This window comes from Artibeus jamaicensis, unplaced genomic scaffold (genome assembly GCF_021234435.1).
Source record: "Artibeus jamaicensis isolate MK-2021 breed Jamaican fruit bat unplaced genomic scaffold, CSHL_Jam_final contig_387, whole genome shotgun sequence".
Taxonomy (NCBI): domain Eukaryota; kingdom Metazoa; phylum Chordata; class Mammalia; order Chiroptera; family Phyllostomidae; genus Artibeus; species Artibeus jamaicensis.
The window spans coordinates 23491420-23512979 of NW_026521812.1; the positions used below are offsets into that span (position 1 = coordinate 23491420).

Sequence of the window (21560 nt, forward strand, 5' to 3'; positions counted from 1 at the left end):
CCAGAATGGGGTAAATGAAATGGGCAATGGGGGGCCTTGCTCCACTTTACAAAAAAAGGAGAAAAACGTCCCTTTTCCAGTGTGAATTGGTTTGCCACCAAGAACACCGGAGCGTGCAGAGGAGGAAGAGTAGCCCTTTCCTGGGGAAGGACTGCGCCACCCCAGGCAGCCCGGACACGTTCCTGGGCACAGAAGCTCTTCTGCACTTACACACACAGCTCTGGAGCCCAAGTCATAAAGTGAACTGACCACATGTGTTGTGCGCAGCTGTGGAGTTCCTACGGGTGATCGCAGCGTGTCCATCCGTGCGGGCACTCCCCTCTGGCAGGCGCACAGTCTCTCCCGAACAACGACGATATTAGAATATCCCTGTTTTGTCTTATTTGTTCAAGTCAAACATTTACTCCTTCAGCTCACCAGTTATCTTGTAAGCCTGGTGCTGGCCCACACTGCTGCAGGGCTGGGACAAAGAGATGATGTTACAGTCTGGTTTCTATGGCAACAGAGGAGGGGTAATGAAAACTGAAATGTGGGAAACACCCCTATCTGACAATTGTGACATAATTCAGTTTATTACAAGAACGTAACTACCAAAGCAGCAGAAGTGTCATTACCTGGCAGCTCATGTTAACGAAAAGCTACACTGCACATTTCTCTTAGTCGGGCTGCTAAGAGGAAGGAAACATGAAACACACACACACGCCTCGTTTTCTGCATGTAAAATGTGTGTGTTCTTTAAAAGCCAGTGGTTGGCTGGTTTTCCGGACATGATGTGGTTGAAGCTGTCACCGTAATGGAAATTCATTGCTGTAGCTATGGTAAATCGAGTTTTCTGCCTGTGCTGAATGCATTAGTCTAATGAGATGTTTGCAGCCGGGGAGCAGGGCTGCTGGAGACTAACTGTGAGCTACTAACACACGGGTGGAAGATTAGCCTTTGCAGTACTCGGTTTGCAGGTACCGAAAGTCTTCTGTCTTCTGAGTCAACACTCCTGGCCTGGTAAAGAACCTGATCAGGGCTCTGGTGAACAAGCCGTAGGTAAGGGAGAGACACAATCGGAGGGTGTGCCGCGGACACGGGATCCTTCTCTTTCTGCTGTCAGCATGACAGGTTACCTGGTTCAGTTTTTCTGGGTTGCATGCCTACTCTGTGCCATTGCATGAATGGGCTGCACTGAAGCCACTGAGGGCGGCGGGGAAACTTTAGTTCCTTCTACTCAAAAGAAACATTCAATTTCTGCATCAGATCTCAGAGGGGAAAGATGTAGTATAGAATTATACAGTTTATAAATTTTGGATATATACATGTGACTACTCTTTAACTCTGCATTTAAATATGTAGAAAGTTGTTTTTTTTTCCCCTCAAATGTGAACTCAAATAACTGATTAGCTTTTTTTTTTTATGGTGCTGATTTTGTTTTGCTTGGTTTTTTAATTAAAAAAATTTTAATATATTTTGGGATAAAATATTTACTTAAAATTTAATTTTTAAAATCAGTGTGTGGTGAACAGGCAAGTGTGGTTTTTTGAATTGAATTTTGTTTTTTGTATACCAGATGGAATATTTTACCTGTCTTTGTGCTGGTGTTTCTGAACTGACCAGGATGGATGAGAATGTTTATTGCTGGTTGCTGGTGCTGGTTAGTTTCAGGGAAAAGGGAAAACAAACAGGTGAATATGGAGTGTCAGGAGCAGTCTTACCAAATTCAAGTACACAGTCACTACCTTCCCAGGTGGGGTGGTGTGTGACTTGAACCCATTTGCACGTGTCCCTCTTAGTGGCACAAGGCTCTCTCCCCAGGTGTTAGCTGAGCAGGAGAGGACCTCGGATGAGGGTGAGGTGCTGATGTCGGTCATTTTACTGATAGTTGAGGTACTGAGTCAAAATCCTCTCCTCCACCTGTCACAGTAAGGGACAGGTGGCTTGTGGTGGTGTTTCCATGCTCCATGACAGTCCTTAGGAGGGCCAGCCCACCAGCAGCCTTCTGAGGAAATGGCTCTTTAGTTGGTGTCAGACACTGTGGCTTGGGAAAGAAATCCAGGAGCTACGGAACTGAGGTGTTGATCGTGAGCTCCGTGTTTCTTTCTTTTCAACCAGAAGACCCATGTTGAGAGAGTGAGAGATGCAGCTGCTTCCCCACTACCCCCCACCCCGCCCCAAGACTTTTTTCTTTTTAAATAAAACAATATTTGGAGTGAAAGCATATACTGTGATGGAATTTACAGTGCGGGTAGTTTACACGCCTGTGTGGGGTTTGCTGTTGTTGTGCTTGGTAGAGCCAGTCTGAAAAAATAAGGTGGGGATTTGAGCAAAACCACCAGGCAAAGATTGTCTAGGAAAACAATAGTGATCGTGTAAACTCAAATAAAATATTAATGGAGCACTGTCAGTTTTAGGGGAAGTTGTTTGGTCGCCTCGAAATCTTTATCTTTTAAACATATTTATTACAGATAGTTTTAAAAATTTGAAAATGTTTTCTTTAGCTCTTTAAATTGTATATGTGGAGAGACTCTAATATTTTGGTAAATTTAATGTGTCTGCTTGATTTGTGGAATTATAAGAAAAGAGAATATCCCACAAAAATCCAGTTCTCATATGTTTAACATATTTACATTTCTTCCCCATGCCACAAAAATTCCTTTTATTTTGCTTCAACAAGGCGGGGGGGGGGGGAGTAAGTGAACGTTAATGGATAGAAAATAAAACAATGAGGGAAATCAGGATAAATTGCTTTCTGTCATTTATTTGTTTTTGGTGGTGCATTTTCAGGCAAGTGAAACCAGCAGAAACAGTTTCACTTTCTGGTGCTTGGCTCTCAGGGCTGGGGTCCGGGCTGTCCCCCCTCAGCCCCAGCTGCAGGGGAGATAGAAGGACTGATGGCTGGAAATCAAGCTGACTCAAGGACTGTCACCCTGCTTTTAAGGACTGCTTTCACTGAAAATTTGAAAAAGTCATGACTTTTAAAAATGTTAAATAATATGTTTATAATAAAAATTCAAGTAGTCCCTCAACATACAAGGATAGAAATTTTTAAACTTTAAGTGATCTAAAAATCAGATTGTATTCAAACTCTCAGAAAGTGGTGGCTTTTTTTTTTTAATCTCAGTTTTGGATCTCAAATACTTCAAGTTCAAGGAACACATGACTAAAGTTCCTTTAAAACAAGAAACGCTCAGAGAGAAATCAGCTTTCTGAACATTTGGGGAGTTAGATTGTAGAATGTTTTGCTGGTCTGCTTCCAGTTGGCGCGTGGGGAGGACACATCCCACCCCCATAGTTTCACCTGGTGAGGCAGGGTAGACCCAGCTTTGGGTCCCGGCAGAGCGCGGAGCTGCAACTGGGAACTCGCTCCCTGGGGCCGGGGCAGAGCTCAGCGGGACACCGGTCCTCCCCAGCCCCCTAGAAGCTTCAGGGAGGCACGGACTCCAGGCGGCCCTGGTGCTCTTGCCTCAATCCACTGTCCTGAAGAAAGGCGGTGACTTGCTCCCTTGCGGGGCTGGGGGCTTCAGTTCCACCTGCCCTCCGTTTTTCTCCCTCGCACTCCTCGTCCCCACCCTCTGTTTTCATTCCGAACGCTGTGGGAGAGAAGGGAAAAGAGGAGGAAAAACCCTCTTGCCACCTAATTATCAAAGAGCATAACATTTGGTCTCAGCTTTTGGAGATGAAGTGTGTGAAACCTTCCCATTTGCTGTGATTACACAGGTTTCTTCATTTTGGTGGGTAAACTTGACATTTCTAGGAATGAGTTTTGATTAAGTGCCTCCTTGGACCTCTTCCCAATCCTGCAGTTTCCCAAAAGGCTAGTTTGAGCTTTAAACGTTTTTAATGTTTTTGTTGCCTTCAAGGGCAAGTTAGGTGAGGAAAGACCCGGGGACTAAAAACAGCCCCTGGGAGAAAACTCTGATGGTTGAGTTCCTATATAGTGTGACAGAAGCCACTACTGTGTCTAGTCAATTACTCTAAATTTTAATTAATGAGTCACAAAAGCCACACCAGGAGCTTTAAAAAATTACCCCTTTATCAATAAGGTGATAATTAACTTGCTCTGGAATTAACAATTCTCTCAGCCCCGGGCAGTATGTAACCTAGTAAGTCACCTGGAATGCTGCCAATTTTAAACAATTGGTCTCTTGGCAAACTTGCTGGATTTTAATTCAAACATCTATTGTGACATTTTCAAACATGGGTTCAAAGACCATTAGCATCACCCAAATCTTGGTGGAATTTCTGAGGTTGAAAGAGTGGCTGAAATGTTTAGATTGCATTTAAATCCGTTGCTTCTCTTTCTTTATTTTCCGTTTCTAACCCCCGCCCCAAACCCCTGCATTTTCAAGAGTGCCGCACTCCGGTCTCCGCTATAAATCTCTGCTATAAGTTGCTGCGGCGAATCCTGCATTTCTTCGTTGTCATTGCATTTATTTGTTGAACCAAGTTCCAGTGCTTTGGCTGCAAGTCCACGAGGTCCTAAGTGTCTTTGATTGTTGTTGCCTTCATCTCGGTTTTAGTTCTGGCAAAGGTTCATTCCTTAATATTTCTGCAAACTCTCACCATGGTTTGTCAGATGCCGAGATCTAGATTGAGACTTGAAGCAGGGGAGCTGGGGCAGAAGGGCCATTTCGATCAGGTTTAGGACTGTTTGAAATTTGGCTTATTCTGACCAGCACATACTAATGTCTAAAGAGGCATAGGAGCATTGGGCATTTCAGAGCATCCTGCTCCAAGGTGAACCCCCTCCGACTCTCTTTTCTCTCTCTCCCCCCTCTCATTCTCTCTCCGACTGTCACCGGTGGGCGGCACTCAGGGGCAGCCTGATGAGGGACGCTGCTCTTGGGCCCCAGTGCACAGTGTCTGGAAGGCAAATGGTGACGGGTGCAAACCACCACTGACTTCAGCAGTCAGACCTCTCTCCCCTCCCTCTGGATTTTCAGTGTTAGCGTTGGTGGGCTCCTGCTTCTCTTGGCTAAGAGACTGGCTCGGGGACACTGGTGACAAAGCTTCCTGCTGGGCAAAGCTGGCAGTTCTGACAGTCAGGAACATCCCTGCCTTTAGAAGGGTGGGACAGAGATGAGCGGTGAGCAGAAGTTGTGCATTATGGAATAAATACAAAATTTTCAGTCAGAAGAGGCACTTTGCCGCCACTGAGGAGATAAAATACCTCTTGCTTCTTGCAATGATTACTTTGTGGACTACTGTTTTAGACAGTAAGAAATTTATTACCCTGTGGCTGTTCTCACTTTGTATCAAGCTAAAAAGTCATTCCACGGAGCCTATGAGGCACCCTGGCGTGACAGGAATATATTCGGAGGTGCACATTGCGAGCTTCCCAGGGGTTGCTGTTGTTACTGTTTGGCCATTTGTGTTTTGCAGAGAATCTGGTGGCGCAAAACCTTATGAACTCCGCTCTCCCCTCCCACCAGCTCAGGCACATTCTACCTAAAGTTTTGTTTGTGGGAAGTCAGATGTGCCTTTCCCTTTGGGTAGCTGCCTTTCTTGATCAGACAAATGGACCTTGGTCCCAGTGTTGCTGACTTTCAAAAGCGACGGCCCTCTTCTGTGGCCAGGCTCTGCCAGCCCTTTCCTCGCATGGCATCTGATACAGAGGCACGGGAGTGGGGTTGGCTGATAGGGGAAAACTGCGGTGCCAGGAAAAGGGTGTCGGCACTGCGCTTTGAAAGGTGGTGATGTCCCGGCAGCCCTGTGATGGCAACTCAACTTTTGAGAGCTGAATATTTGGTAAAATTTTGCCTTTCTGGGCTGATCATTATAGAGCAAAAGCCCTCATCCTTTCAAAACAAAACAAAACAAAACAAAACAAAATATGGCTTGAAAGGAACCCTAAAGAAATATGGAGGCTTTTATAAAAGTGGAAACTAAATTTGGAAACAAATGCTGAGCTGGGCAGAGCCAAGAATGACCCAGGTTGGGTCCCAGTCCAACCAAGGGGAAATGGCACCAAACACAGAGTTTTAGCTGGGCTAAAACTCAGAAGAGAGAGTTCCATTCCCCCTTCCAAATGAGGACTTGACCGTGACTCTCCTCCCCTATCCTGGTGCAGTTCAGGAGGGATATAGTGAGAGCCAGCAGCCGCATATGGCTGTCAGCTTTCAGCCTATATGGCTCATTTTCTTTTGGTTTGAAGGAAAGATTTTTTTACCCCTTTCCCACTTGTCCACCAGTCACCTGGGATGTCATTGTTCTGATGAGGACACCAGGGTTGGACACCAAGGTATGTGTCGGACACCAAGGTAATTTTTCCCAGGTGTCCGGAGCCCACCCTCTCGCCAGGCAGACATGAACACTCCATGGCCATGTTTGAGGGTCTGTGTTGGATGCAGCCCTCCAGCCACTTGGGGTCTGGCCTCAGGGTTTAATACTGTTCTGTCAGGCAACTGCGGCCTCACTGAGTGAGGAAAGGAAGAACTGAAGAGGAAAATACAGTTGAACGCCAATGCCGGGGCTTTAGCCTTTTTGTTTTGGAGGCAGGATCTGGAGGTTGTGGAATGTAAACACTTCCTTTGGGCCCAAACATTTAGAAATGATTATGATCCAACAGGAATTAGTAAGGAACTCTGCTGTGGGAATAGAGTTCTGGTGCAGGCTGCAGCCGTTGTTGTCTGTGCTGGGGAGCTTGTCATCAGATTTGGGGGTGAAGCCAATCATCTGTGTGGTTCCCCTTACATTAGGAGCTCTCCCTTTCAGATGCCAAAAGATGTTCAAGTATATTTAATTATGTCACTTTAACAGCTCATTTGCAAAAGCACTTCAAGTGGAACGGTGTAGATAGCTTTGCATGTTAGTGCACGAATTACAAACCAAGCATTAAAGAAAACCACAAAAAAAAACAACTTGTTCTAATGTCTGCAGTCACCACTCATGGCATGAAAATAGAGCTCTTGTTTTGAGTGTCTGTTACATAATTAATATTAAGTACTTAACATAAATAGTGAGGGCCAGCTGTCTGGTGGGGTTATTGTGGTGCCCATGTGGAAATGGTTAATTGGTCCCCCAGTGAGAGACTGTATAACTGTGTGTTGCCTTAATGAGACCAGGTGAGTATAAACTCTCTCCAGGGAACTGAGTTAGAAACTCAGGTTGATGTGTGACATATGTGACAATGTGTAGGGGCCAGTGATATGTGCTGGTATAGAGGACTGGTCCTTTCTGTTGCCCCCCTTTCAGTTGGAATTTGTTTAGCAAGAGCTGAGTAAAAAAAAAATAACAGAACTAAAAGTTCTTTGAAAACAGATTATAGGAAAAACACATTTAGAAAAACTCATCTTGTACATGTTTTCTTGGAATCTGTCCAAATCCCTATTAAGGTCAAATGCTGAGAAATTTGATTCTTACTAATTGTCTTGAGACCAGAGCAGCATAGAATAAACTGGAAGTATAATCATTTAAAAATATATATATTTCTGGGCACAGGTTAGGTCACTGTTTTTTTGGCTATATTTGATATTTTCATGACTGAAGAAAAAAATTCCATGCAACCAAAGACCAAGCTCATCCTTTAGATTTCAAACGGTGGACAGTGTGGATCACATGACTTCCTGGACAAAGTTAAGGAAACCCAGGACACACTTTGGCCATGATTTTCTGTATTCTGCTTGTGTACTTGGCATGGATAGATTGACTACCAGTGCCCAGGAGTGTGCACCTCATCCCTGACACGAGGATTCAGGACAGGGTAGGAAGGTTTACACCTGAACCACGGGACCATTTTCCAGCAGACCATCCCTCTGTAGAAGCTGAAAGCTTAAAATTCTGGCTAAAATAATGAGCTCGAAGCAAAAATGTTTGACATTTGAAGGGAAGAGTTAAAAGCAAAAACCTATACTCTGAGAAATGTCTCTAAGTGGGTCCCAGGTTCTTGGACTGAATGGGTTTTGAAGGCTCTCTCTGAGGGCAAGGTGCCCGCTTCTCCCCAGGGTCTTCAGGGATGCAGACTGTACAGCCCTTATCCTCAAGAGGCTGCCCCTTCCACTGTTGAGTCTTTCCATCCAGAACTTCCCCCAGCTTCCTCCTCCAGGAATTTCTTCCTCCCCTGAGGGTACACTTTTGTCCTTGGAGCTGCACAGAATAAATGGAAAAGCCTGGATTTCAAGTGGCAGAAGCCAGTTCAAAGGCCGCTAGTGTGACTGGGCAAGTGTGGTAGCCACACTGGGCCTCAGCTCCCTGGAGACGGTACTCCTGGGAGAGGAGAGGTACTCCTCCCCACGGCTGAGGCCCAGGGCCATGAGTGTGGCCAGTGTCCAGTAAGTACTTGTTGAGTGAATGAATGAATGAATGAATGGGGATAATGCCAGCATGGCTGGAGACAGCATGGTGCTGTGGAATGAGCAGGTACGCTTTTCGTTGTTATCCCCACTTTATTAGATCTTGGGATGAAATATTTCGGAAGTTGTTGGGAAGGTTCCTTGGATGATGTATACAGAGCTTAAAGGAGACAGTCTCTGGGAAAGGGCTTTGTAAACTGTAAAGTGCTGTGCAATGATAAAATATCTGCTCCCCTTCGTGGGGCCTAATACACTCCGGGAGGCTGAAGGAAGCACTAAATAGGCTTTATCTTATTTATCTGATTTAATCCACAAAGGAAGTCAGTATGGGAGGGGCTATTTTTATCTTCATTACACAGTGAGGGAAACTGAGGCTCCCTTTGCAATTGTCAAGGGTCACGTGGCTCTGTGAAGTTGGCTGTGTCTTCAGTTTTAAAAAGCACACGGGGCTTCCACTCCTTCCACCTGTGAGGGCCACAGAGCAAGAGCTCTTCATGCCTCCGAGCCCTGCTCGCGCCCCTGCTCAGCCGGGCCAGGCCGTTCCCAGGCCCAGCAGGTTCCAGAAAGGAAACGATTCCCTGCTGTTTCTACTGGGAAAGAGCTTCGATCCACAGCAAACTTCTTTTAAAACAGGAGATTTATGGTCCTGTCAGACTCCTTTTCATGACAAATGTTTTCTAACTCCCTGTTTGCAATCCTGAAGTGAAATTCCCAGATAATATAACCCAGTCACACCCATCATGTAAGAAAAATCAGTGTAATGTCATAACTGAACCATAAAGATGGCATGAGGTCCAGCCACGTCAGGGAGGGAGCTCTGCTTTACTTAAGTCTGCGGATTCGAATGTTAGTGTCACCCCGAAACGCCCTGGCACATGTACTCAGAGTAACGTTCGACACATATCTGGGCTCTCCTCGCCGCCTGGTCCAGGTCCAGTCAAGTGGACACGTGAAATCCACCCTCACAGGCGGCGTCCAAACAAAATTACAAAGCCTGTACCCCAGGATCTGAAGTTTGGGAAGCACTCCTCTGACCCCGTCTCTGTTCCAAGGGTTTGGAGCTGACTTCCTGGGTGGTGTTGCTTAGTTCACAGGGACTGTGGTCCTCTGAGCCCTTCCCATCACTTCTGAGAAAATTATCCTGTAGCTTTCAGAGAATGTTACTGTTGGGGACACTCATTCTGGAGAGGTTGGAGCCACCTTCCGGTGGGCTGCCCACAGCTCCGCAGCCGCAGCTCAGGCTCCCTGCTGGCCCCCACCGGGACCCTGTGTCACAGCCAGCTCGGTCCTCTGAGGACAAAACGTCTACCCTGGAAGTCAGGGTCCTTAGACAGCCTGTCTCGATAATGGTAAGTCTGGCTTGGTGGTGACAAGGAGCACAGCTGTGATGTATGCAATATGACATCACCAGAGCTAGGATAGGGCCGTGCCTCATGGCCGTGAAGGCAGCTGGACATCATCATGACCCCTCTGGGCCCTGCTTGTTTAGAGGATGTTGCGCAGTGCCATCAATTTCACTAACCCACTGTCCACCCGGTGAATTTGTGTCCAAACCGCTCTCAGAAGCAGGATAAAACTCTTTTGAACAAGAGTTTTATCTGTTTGGCCTCTTAGACCTGAAGTGCCATTGCAGAAGAGAAAAGCAGTGACAGGCGCCTCAGTGGGATTGAAGAAGACACATCTTTTTCTTGGGCCGATGGCTTCCGAGTGGGGCAGTTTATACAAAGCGCCGCAAGTCGGCGCAGCTGGTTAGGCCCGCACCCCCCACCCGCACCCCGCTGCCTGAGAGGGTGGGGGCCGCCACCCTGGGACAGGGCCAGTCCGGCAGGACCACGGGGGAGTGGGGGAGGTTGATTCAGAAGTAATACCAGGCACAAAAAGAAGCACAGGATGCAAAAAAGTGATAGGATGAAAGCCGCAGGGACCTGTCCCCCGGGATGGAGGGAGGATGTGCCCTAGCGCCTGCATTCGTCTGCCCGGCAACCACAGAAACGGATTTTCGGACAGTTCTGGAGGCTGGGAGGGCCAAGCTGTCTGGTTTTCCCTGAGACCTCTCCCCTTGGCTTCGCAGTGAGTGGTCACCCTGCTGCGTCCTCAACATGGCCTTTCCTCCGAGTGCCCGCATCCCTGGTCTCTCCCTCTTCTTATAAGGACACCTATTGGGTCAGAGCCACACCCCCACAACCTCACTTAACCTTCGTTGCCTCCACAAAGAACCCATCTCCAAATGCAGTCGCATTGGGGGTTGAGCACCCAACATGTGAATTTGGTGGATATATAATTTAGTGCATAACAGTGCTTGTCTTCAGTTTTATCTGGCAGCTTTCGCTTATTTCCCTTAAACTATCAATAGTAAATGTGCCTCGTAATGGTCTCTTATGACTTAATAAACACCCATATTTCTTTGAACTTTAGGTCAGCCACATCTCTGCCGTACCCACTCCAGGGGTGTGCTTCACAAAGGTGCCAGTTCTGCCCTCGGGGCAGAGGATGTCTCCAAATTGCCCCCACCCTGCCCAGTTTTAAAAAGATTTTATTTAGTTACTTATTTTTAGAGAGAGGGGAAGGGAAGGAGAGAGAGAGGGAGAGAGACATTGCTATGTGAAAGAAACATCGATCTGTTGCTTCTCACATATCCCAACTGAGGACCTGGCCTGCAACCCAGGCATGTGCTCTGACTGGGAATTGAACTGGTGACCTTTCAGTTTGCAGGCTGGTGCTCAGTCTGCTGAGCTTCACCTACCAGGGCTCTAAATCTCGTTCAAGTGGCAACTGAAATCTCCCTCTCTCCCCTCATCCCTGAGCCTTGCAAGTTCACCAAGTCTGTTGAATGGGGAAAACAAGGAGGACTGTTCTGGTCGAGTTAGTCTGACCCCAGAGCTCACGCTTGCTGACGGTGCTCCCTCTGTGTATTCTACCCCCACCCCTGGGGGTTGGGGATGCCCTGAAATGCTTTGGGCACCAATTGGGTGGGGGAGTCTTGAAGATACAGATTCTATCGGAGTGAAATTTCTTAAATCTTCTTTTCATCCTTTAACTAGATTTTCTTAAATTTTTCAATCTGGAATTTTCCTGTAATTCTTGAGAGATTAACCTATTGAAAATGCACAATAATTATTGTGGCCTGAAATTTAAAACTGACATTCAGATGCATTGTATAGCTTCTGCATGAGGTGGTTAACACACCTCATTGCAAGGAGACTGAGCTACTGTAAGTTAAACCCCTGGCTTCAGGATCAGAAGCAGAGTCAGGACAAAACCCCTGATTTCTTGAACCTTGGGCCAAAGCCACTCGCAACTGGCCCATAAAGCTTTCCGAGAATCCCCGATCTGAGGATGGGCAGTATGAGATGCTTGAACGTGGAGAAGTTTGCAAACACGTTGCTTTGAACATGTAACTCCAACCGTCTCCTTACTTGTATTTGATGGTGTGACTGGGGTTTGACTCTGGCCTGTCATAGTTTTGGCTGACATCCCAGGCACTGAGAGAAAACACCAGTGTTTTTTGGAAGGGGCTCTGTTGGTGGCTTTCTTTATCCACATATCATCCAATGCACTCTGACTGAAGACCTCCTGTGGATTCTTGGACCCAAAGTGGCAGCCAGTGTAGAGATGGCCCTGGTGAGACGTGTGAGAGCGCATGCCCTTGGCTTTGGGTTCCTCACTGAGAGCGGTGGCAGCAGGATCGCTGTGAGAGGCCCCAGGGCAGAGGCCGTCGCCCGAGTGTCCAGTACTAGGGCTCCGCCTCGTCAGTCCAGGAACAGCCTCTGCTTGTTAACTGCCCCACTGCCCACCATGTGAGCCTGGGGCCTGCCATACAGAGGAGTTCCCCAGGTTTTCTGGATAGATTAAGTATATATGGACAGGAAAAGGAATGAGTGATTATAAGGGGAGATTATGTACCCAAACACTAACTCAGCTAGCTGCCCAAGTGCCAGGTTGCAATTTCAACTCTTTTAATGGATATCTCCACTCACAAGTTCCACAGGTGCCCTGAACTCAATATTTTCAAAATCCGACTCATCGCTTGCATCCTTCCCCAATCATCTTCTCCTTTAATCTGTCTTCATGAAAATGGCTTTCTCATCTCCAAAACAATAGTTTCAGAATCCCAAACTCCCCTCACACCCTGCCTTGGAACTGAAAACCAAGTCCTAACTGATGCTCCTTCAGAGAGTTCCCTGCCCCTCACTTGTCTCTCCCTCCACCCCTCTGTTGCTCTGCCCAGGCCTTCCTTAGCGCCCTGCACCTGGACAGTGGCCATGGCCCTCAGCCCCGCCTGTCTGCAGTTCCCCCTCCATTCGCCCACCTCGTGCATTGCACCAGCGTGACTTTGTAAGACACGGATCCCCTGCACTCACTCAACAGCCTACATATCTCAGAAAGGTTCCGTTGCTTATATTAATGGTTGGCAAATGTTTGGATGCTGTTCTTCATAATAAATAATTCTTAAAGGCATACCTCCAATATATGTATATTCATAATTATATATACAACTATATTAATGCATTATATATGTCATAAAACATATGCAAAAATCAAAACGAAAAAGGCCACATGAGCCTATGGGCATTCCCCATACATCCTCAAAGCCTCTGTATTTTTTCACTTCCTATTTTCATGTCCTAGAAATCTCTTCCCTCACTTCTCCAGATGATGAAACTCTGTGTCTTTCAAAACACTGCTTATTCATCACTCCCCTGACCGTGATTATTCACACAGATTTCCTCTGTGCGCCCCCTTTAAATGGTATGTAGATCCTTAACCTTCTCTTGTTGAGAATATTTTTAGGCAAGAAGAAGAAGGAACATATCAGGATGTAGGTCCATGTGGTTGCCAAGAACAAAATTGTAACACTAACATATCTTTCCTTTCCTGTCAAACATTCCCAAAAGGTGTTTTTTTCCCTCTCCCTTCATTGAACTTTCTTGTTGCTCCGGGTGAACTGCTTCCCCTTCAGATGAGCGTAGAAGCATGCAGCAGACGGACACCAAGTGGGAGGGGAGCAACTGAGGGAGACCGCCCGAGGAAATACTTCTGATATCGAGCAAGCAGGCTAACGGGATTTATACCAACACCAGGGTGAAGTTGGTATTTGTTTTCTCCCAGACCTGTAATTAATTCATGGAAATGCTGTAGGTTAACTTTTTTTGTTGTTAGTAAACTAGGATAATAGAACTGTTTTTTGAAATGAAAGCAGTGGCAACAACCTAGTCATTTCACAGTAGCGTGAACGGAAGATAATTACAGTTTGAGAGAGCGTCTCCATCCAGGGTGAGAATGAACATCGATGGCTGGTCCTGCCTTGGGATGGGGCAGGGGCAGTGGTGAGCGCAAACTGCAGAGTCTCTGTGGACCGCAGGGAGAGGGCAAGCATCCACTCCCCGGCCCCCGGCCAAGGAGAGGGCTTAACTCACTTCGTAGCTATTCCAACCAGTGTCCTACAGGGAATTGTGCAAATATGACAGTAACATTGTGACGGGACAAGAAAGGCCGATGCAGCGCTTCATTAATTTGTGTTCAGCTTCAGCAGAGAGCCTCGCAACCCCTGGGCAGTGGAGCAGGAGCACATTGGTCGACTGTAGGTGTTTTAATTACAGGTCCTGGGCATAGCTCCATGCTGTGGCAGCGGAGTGAGACCTGGGCTCACAAGGTTTAACCAAGCCAAGCTGTCCTCCTTGCCCTCGGCAGCCATGAAAAGGCCTTACTTGGAGGCCAGGGGCTGGGGGAGGGGAGGGAAATGTTTCCTTGAAGAGGAGGACTCCTGGTGGGCTGGCGTCCAACAGCAATTAGCTGCTTGGCTGTCAGCGCCTGTTTTAACAGAGTGGGGGCAGAGATGGGCAGAAATGGCTTGACCCCATAATGGATCTCAAAGCATTTTAAAAAGGCTCTTTTTCCTTTTGTTCCCTTTTCATAATTTGGCTTAAATACAGTGCAAAAATAAAGACATCATAAATCAAAAGCTGTTAGCACACATGACCCCTGAAATTTATGGGCATTAAGCAGAAAATGCTTAGAAACACTTCGCCAAATAATTCTCCAGTCCCCTAAGACTCATTTAAAGGTCCCTGCCTTCCCTCCTGTGGATTATGAATATTCACTGACTGCCAGCTACTTATTGCACAAGGGCACCTGAGCCCCAGGGTGGGGGCACCAACTCTTTCTTTGCCGTCGGACAGGCTGGTTGATCCTTATGGGGTGAAGCCTGCCTACCAACATCACATGGATGAAGAGCCAGGGACCAAGAGAAGGACGTGGCCACTGCCCTCAGATCAGTGAGGAGTCTGTTGGCACCAAGCTTCTGTCCCCATTTCCTCCACCTTGAGCCTGGGGTTGGAGGGCGGGAAGCTTCAGTGGGAGATGGTGGGATTAACTGGTAAGGGACCCACTGCCGGGCCAGGATGGGGACTTACTACTCAAAGCCAGCCACTTCTACGATGCTTCAGGGAGGTGAGTGCTGGCTTTGTAGCCCCAGGGCTAAGTCCTGGAGCACCAGGTGCAGATCAGCGAGCCCTCCAGGAGCCAGCGCTGTGGGGCAGAACTTCCCAGTTTACGCCCTGGATGGTGGTTATTGGGTCTCACTTCGTTAGTGAAGAAGTAGAAACCAGTTAGGGGTTTCTACTTACCCCTACACTTACATTTGTTGTCAAACCCGACATAATTATTGAGCACTCCTACAGGTGCGGCACATGGAATAACCTACTCAGCCATGCAGACAGACGGAGCCAGGCGAGAATGTGCCCGGGGTCTGAGGAGGACCACCTCCGGTAAACCTCCCTGCCCTCCTCCTGCCATGGCTTCCTCTCAGGGGCCACGCAGGGCGGCACCTCAACCCTCTGCTCCCTTAGGTTGGGGTTAACTCTTTTGTGTGTGTGTGTGTGATTGTGTCTTCTCCTCACTTAGGGCAAACTCTGTGGTGCAGTGTCGGGGTCTGGGCAGCCCAGGGTTTGGATTCCAGCCCTGCCACTGCCGAGGTGGCAAAGTCACCTCTTTCCATCTCTCTGAGCCTCACTCTCCCACTCCAAACACACACAGTGATACCTGTGTCACAGGTTGCTCTGAGGAGTGAATAAACTAATGTGTGTCTGTTGCCTGGCCCACAGGGGCTGTGCAATACTTGGAAGCTGTTCATGTCATCTCGTTTAGCACAGGGATTGTCACCTGAGCCCCTGCTCACTGTCCATGGGAACAGAATTTTTTCAGGACTGTTCCTGAGTTGAGGAGGGGCCCTCTGCATTGAAAGCTAATCTGGGAAAACATGGGAAGGCAACACGCAGAGGGCTGCTGGATGAATCTCATTTTATGCAGCAGGGAAAGAGAAGAGGGGACATCTCTTCAGACAGGCTTCGGAAGCTGGCGGGGACACAGATCCAGACCCCTAGCTGTGGCCTTCTCCACGGGAAGGCCAGGCTCGCCTGCTCTGACCCTGCACTGGTCCTGGCTCTCTCAGGAGACAATGCCTGTCACTTTCGGTGCCCTCGTTCTTATTTTAATCGGGAGTGTTGTATTTCAGAACCAGGCTCATTTCTCATCAGGTCTCATTGCCAGTATTATAGCTGCCATGAGCTGTCAGATCCAAGGACCCATAAACTAACCCATCACGGGTAACTCATCATACCCACAAACTTTCAGTTTATACCACTGTTCACCGAACTAAGTTGGAAAACTTATAGTTCCGAACGGCACAATCAAATTGACAGTGTGGCACTGGCTGGCGGTCTGGGCATCCTGAGGGTTTCAGGTACAGTTTGGCAGCTTTCACCCGACAGAGGCATCAGGGCCTGTAAAATCAGTCCAGGGTCAGAGGTTAAAGGTGTTGTATTAAATATTCCTGCAGTGGGACCCACCCCTCTCCTTTTGAAAACAAGGGCCTAAAACTTGTAAGGCGAGCTGCCGGATAAGGCCACAATCCCAGCTGTCCTCTCAGTCAGCACGGTGCGCTGTTGCGGACGGTGGTAGCTGGTGTTTCTCATTCATGTTTTTTTTCCTACTATCTATTGACATCCCTATATTTTAGGCACAGTCCTGAAATTTAAAAAATTTTTTAAAAATTCAGATGGGGTCCTAGTCTTTACAAAACTGATGGTACATTAGAGGGGCTGGCAAACATTTTCTGTAAAGGGCCAGATATGAAAATTTTAGGTTTCGGTGGTCACATGGGTTTGAGTGCAGCGCCCTCAGCAATGGTTCCATGCCTTCTCCACACCCCCCAATCTCCAGTCCTCACTCCCTCCCTCTAGACTATACCCTGCCTTCTCTCCCTGGGCCCATTCTCTCTTCACGTGTAAGAGGGCTAGTAATACCCACAGCACAGGTCACTGTGAGGATAAACTCCATTTAAACTCCATGTGTGAAGCCCTCACGCAGGCTCAGCTGCCACTTAAAAGTGTTGGTCTGCCTCCCTGCTATCCTTTCAGGTGAGTCTGAGAAAGTGGCCCCTCCTCCCCCAGGCCAACCCAACTACCTGCACTGCCACTTCCACCCAACGTCCTCTCCCAGACCTGTATCCGCTCAGCACTTCCTCTCCAACATTCAGCCTTCCCTCCTCCTTGCTACTCATCGCCTATACACACACTTAGGTCTCCTTTAAAAGAGGGATTTAAAGAAGAACATGATGGCCCTGGCTGGTGCAGCTCAGCGGATTGAGCGCGGGCCTGCTCACCAAACAACCATGGTTTGATTCCCAGTCAGGGCACATGCCAGGGTTGCAGGCCAGTTCCCAGCAGGGGACGCATGAGAAGCAACCACACATTGATGTTTCTCTCCCTCCTTCCCTTCCCCTCTAAAGATAAATTAAAAAAAGAAGAAAAAAGAAAAGAAAAGAACATGATGAGGGAGGAGGAGGAGGAACCTCAGTTTGACCTTACACCCTGCCCCAGCCACCATTCTTTTCCTCTTTCATCCAATCAGCCTCCACTGCCTTCATTTTCCCATTGTCTCTCTTTGTTAATTTATATTTAAAAATATTTTATTTAGTTTTAGAGAGACAGGAAGGGAGGGAGAAAGAGAGGGAGAGAAACATCGATTGGCTGCCTCTTACACACGCTCGACTGGGGCCCTGGCCCACAACCCAGTCATGTGCCCTGATGAGGAATCAAATGTGTGACTTTTTGGTTTTTATGGGACAACGCTCAACCCATTGAGCCACGCCAGCCAGGGCTGTGAATTTCTTTCTTCCTTGTGTTTTTTCCTTCTTGGAGGCATACTGTGTCTTAGAAAAGGAGGGTTTAGGGTCAGACACACAGCTCCGCTGTCTGACTTACGCAGCACCAGTGTTCTCGTCTATGGAATGGGAGCAACGAGGCCGCCCTCCTGAGGGGTTATGAGAATTCACCCAGGTGGACAATCAAAGGCACCGTGACAGAGCTTGGCAGGTGCCACTCAGTATATCTCTGTTCTTTTTCTCCCCCACAAGCTGCTTAAGGAAGGTCGGGGGCCTCTGTCCTCAGGAAGAGTGGGGAGAGGGTAGACAGGGGCTGTTTATTGTCCCAAAGCCCCCAACACCATCTGGTGAGGTGGGAAAATACACCCAGACTGTTCTCCCATCTTTGTTAAAACTTGGAAAAAAGGAATGTGAGATTCTAGTCATGACAAACTGAATAGGTGCCCAGTTAATTTCATGAACTAATTAATTAATCTACTCAACATACACTTGTTCAGCATCAGCTATAAGTTCACCCCTGTGAAAGGCCTGGGGAATATCAAGGTAGTTTCTGCTTAAGAGAGGCTCTCAGTCTGGTTGCGCATGCAGAGTTGGCCAGTCCCTGGATTCCTGTCACTGAGAATGAGCTGCCGGGGTGAGCACCCACCAAGTGCTGGTAAATGCAAAACGGGAATGGCCCTCTGCTGGATGAGGTGGGGAGGGCAGCTTGTCGAGGAAAAGCCCTGTAAGCCACCTGGAGGGATGACTTTGAGTCAGGCCGGAGGGAGGCGGGAAGGGGTTCTGCTCAGGGGGTTGCTGTCATGCATCAGTGGAGCACTCCCGGGGTCCGACTGCAGAGACATAAGGCGAGAAAGGCAGGCTGAAGGGGCAAGTCGCACCCGATCCTCCTCTAGAAACATCAAGGCTTATCCTTCCATGTGGAGGGGAAAGTGGACTGTCCCACGTAAATCCAGAGGACAGAGGTAAGGCCGGAAGAGAGACATTTCTGGGAGGCAGAGCTCAGCTCAGGATTAGGAAGGGGTGAGTCACAGTTGGTCAGGTCTAGCCATGGAGCAGGCCTCGACCGCCCGTGTGTGCGAGCAGGGACCGGGGCACGGGCCTCCTCTGCCAAGTACAGAAGGAATTCTATATTTGTGGGGGGAGAGATGCACTTGATTCCCAGCCCATTCCCACCCCCGGGCCTCCTCCCCCCGCGCCGCTGGCCTGTGCTGGCTCTCACCCCTCAACTGGGGAGCCAGTGGGGCTTACACACAGATGAGGCCTGGTGTCCATCTCAGCTCTGGGAACCCCAGAGAACCCCAGTTGTGCTACATTTTTGTTTTTCCTTTCGAGGAATAGAAAAAAAACAGGACAACTGGATAATATCCTCTGCTAGAAGTTTAGATGCGTGCGTGTGTGTACATACACATACACACATATATATAGGGATAAAAGATTGTGTTTTGATTCCAAATATGAGGTCTGTTTAGAATGCATAAACAACATACTGCAGTTCGAACCCGGCCCACGCCCTCTCCTGACCCCCCGGGACTCCCCTTTGGACAACCTGCCTCTGAAAGGCTGACACTGAAGCCTCCAAGCCAAGCCCCAGGCCACCGTCGTGCCCCACAGGGCCTGGCCTCCAAAAAATGGGCATTCTGCCAGGACTTCATTTTGTAGCAAGCTGTTGAGGATTATTTATTTATTTTAATTACTTTTTTGAGTTATACAAGTCGTACACACACAGGGCCATGTTTAGCATGAAAATTAGTCAATTAGTGCAGAACCCGTGCAGCTGAGCTCACGGCCGAGACACTAGAGCGAGCCGTCAGAACGTGAGGCGCTGCGCTCCTGTGCTCGGCACCGCAACCTCCGGCGGCTCTGCAGCTTGTCGGAAAGAGGATGGTGCTGGTCAGCGACCTGTAGGGCACTAAATGCTCTGGCCCCACTTGCTCTCTCACCTCGTCTCCTCTCCCACCCCTGCCACTCCCCATATCCCTGTGCTCGAGCACATCAAGGGTACCTCCACCACAGGGCTCTTGCACTTGCTGTTTTCTCCACCTGGGACCCTCCTCACTCACAGAGCTCCATCTCTCACTCTCCAAGTTCCTTGGGGTCTCTGCTCAGGTATCGTTCAGAGAGAGGCCTTCCCGGACCACCAATGTAAAATAACACGTCCACCGCCATCGGCGATCCCCCTCTCCTGGCGTGTTGCCCGTGTGTTGTCTGTCTCTCCCCCTTGGAATTAAGTTCATGAGACCAGTGACCTTTTGTTTTTGTTCCTAGTATATTCTTTGCGTCCAGAACACTGACATATGGTAGGTACTTGAGCACCTAATATTTGTTGATTAAAGGAATGAATGAGTGAAGATTATAATAAAATGTAAGAATTTCTTTTTCCAGACTTTAATGTGCTACTCACTCCCATTCCACGTTTCTCAGTTCTTAGCAATGTAACAGCGCATCCTTCTAAAATTTCCCTTTGCATCTGCAAGACTACCTAGAGGCTTCTGCTTCCAGGTAGGATGTAGGAGGGTGTGAAAGACTTTTGGTTATGGGAAGCAATAAGAATGACCTGGAAAAATGAAACCATTCTTTTTAATGGGACTGGTGAAAAGTGACGGATACAAAGAAATCTTTGTGAACTATATTGCAGAGAAAAACGAGCCCTTCCTAGGTGTGGCAGAGAACTTGAGCCTTCACACCTGGGGAGTGGGCAGGTGCAGCCCTCTGGAAGGCTGACTCTGAGTGCCCCAGGCCAGGGAGGGCGGAGGAGTGGGGCCTGCAGGAGTGGGGAACGGTGTGAGCAACGCCACCACTGTCTGGGGACAGTGAGAGTGAGACCAGGTTTGGGACGGAGGAGAGGACCTGCATAGGAGAGGGGATTTACAGGAGATCAATCTGGCCTTCTCTAATGGTGCAGGCTGCTGGGGGGTGGGGACTGGAATCTGAAACTCCCTTGGGCTCAGTCAGAAGACTGTATCAGGAATTCGAACAGGGAAGATTTCACATAAAGAATTGGTAACTGCACGAAAGGTGGCTAACGACTGAAAGAGGGAAAGGAGGACTCTGGAGCAGTCACTGCAGAGAGCAGCGACTGTCCCTAAAGCTGAAGGGGGAGGAAGTCGTGAGGAAACTTAGCAGCTCAGAGGAGGGGCTCCTGCAAAGCTGAGACCCAGACCTCTGTGGCGGTGGCATAGACAAGGTGCAGGCACCTGCTGCCAGGCCAGAGACCCGCAGTCCTCTCTAAGAAAAGCTGCCCAGACCCCTGCAGACTGACCCACTCGCCACCTAGTAGCAAAACAAAACACTAGAAGAGGGAAAAGTCCCCTCTTTCTCTTTCAGCTTGCAGTATTCTCCAACACCCTCCTTTGACAGGGCCTCACATTCAGCCAACTGGCCAGGGGGATGTGTGGTCTGTAGAACCGAGGCCCAGGACCACAGAGCAGAGCAAAGGAAGGTGTTCTGATGCTGACAAGTGATAAATAAATAAGTGGCACAAAAATATATACATGAAAACCCCAATAAAGTCATCTCCCCCTTTCCGAATCTTACTGAAACGGCATCAGTGTGGGGAGGGGCAGCTAAGCAGAGAAAAATCATGTAGTTTCAGGCATTCTAGCTTGTTGATTCTGGGGCCTTGTAACAGTTGAATTCAAAAGTAAACAAAAAATTGAGGAACCTAGTTGGGAGCTGGGCAAACCACAGGCAAACTCAGTCTGAATGAATAACACTGCAGCTCAAAGTCCAGGTGAAACCCAATAGCCACCCGACAGAGGAACGGGCTTGCAACCCCAGGAAAGGAACAAAACCGAGAAAAAAATCATGTTTCATTCTCCACAATTTTTCTACACATAGTTAGTTCCTGGAGTACAATATTTAAAAATAGATATGCAAAGAAGGAGAAAAATGTCACTCATGAGAGAGAAAATGTAGACAATAGGAACATATCCACAGATGGCCCAGATATTGGAATTGTCAGATAAATACTTTAAAATAACTATTAAAATTTTTTAAAAACAAAAAAAAATTTTATATTTCAGGAGAGAAATGGAAACTCTAAAAATAAATAAAAGGAAATGAACATTTTAGAACTAAAAATAAAACATAAGACAAAATGCTTTGGAGGAAGACTAAAGAAG

General features: G+C 48.0%; 1 protein-coding gene across 7 annotated transcripts in view; it reads left to right on the top strand.

The window, feature by feature from the left end:
• The first annotated feature begins 825 nt into the window (after positions 1-825).
• SCML4 (Scm polycomb group protein like 4) overlaps positions 826-21560 on the top strand; it is a 104345-nt gene continuing 83610 nt past the window's right edge. For 6 of the 7 annotated variants that reach the window (XM_037158976.2, XM_053664786.1, XM_053664787.1 and 3 more), the window contains exon 1: positions 826-1038. The gene's annotated coding sequence lies outside the window, so the exon portion shown is untranslated. The remainder of the gene's footprint in view (positions 1039-21560) is intronic. The other variant, XM_037158978.2, reaches the window with a different exon arrangement.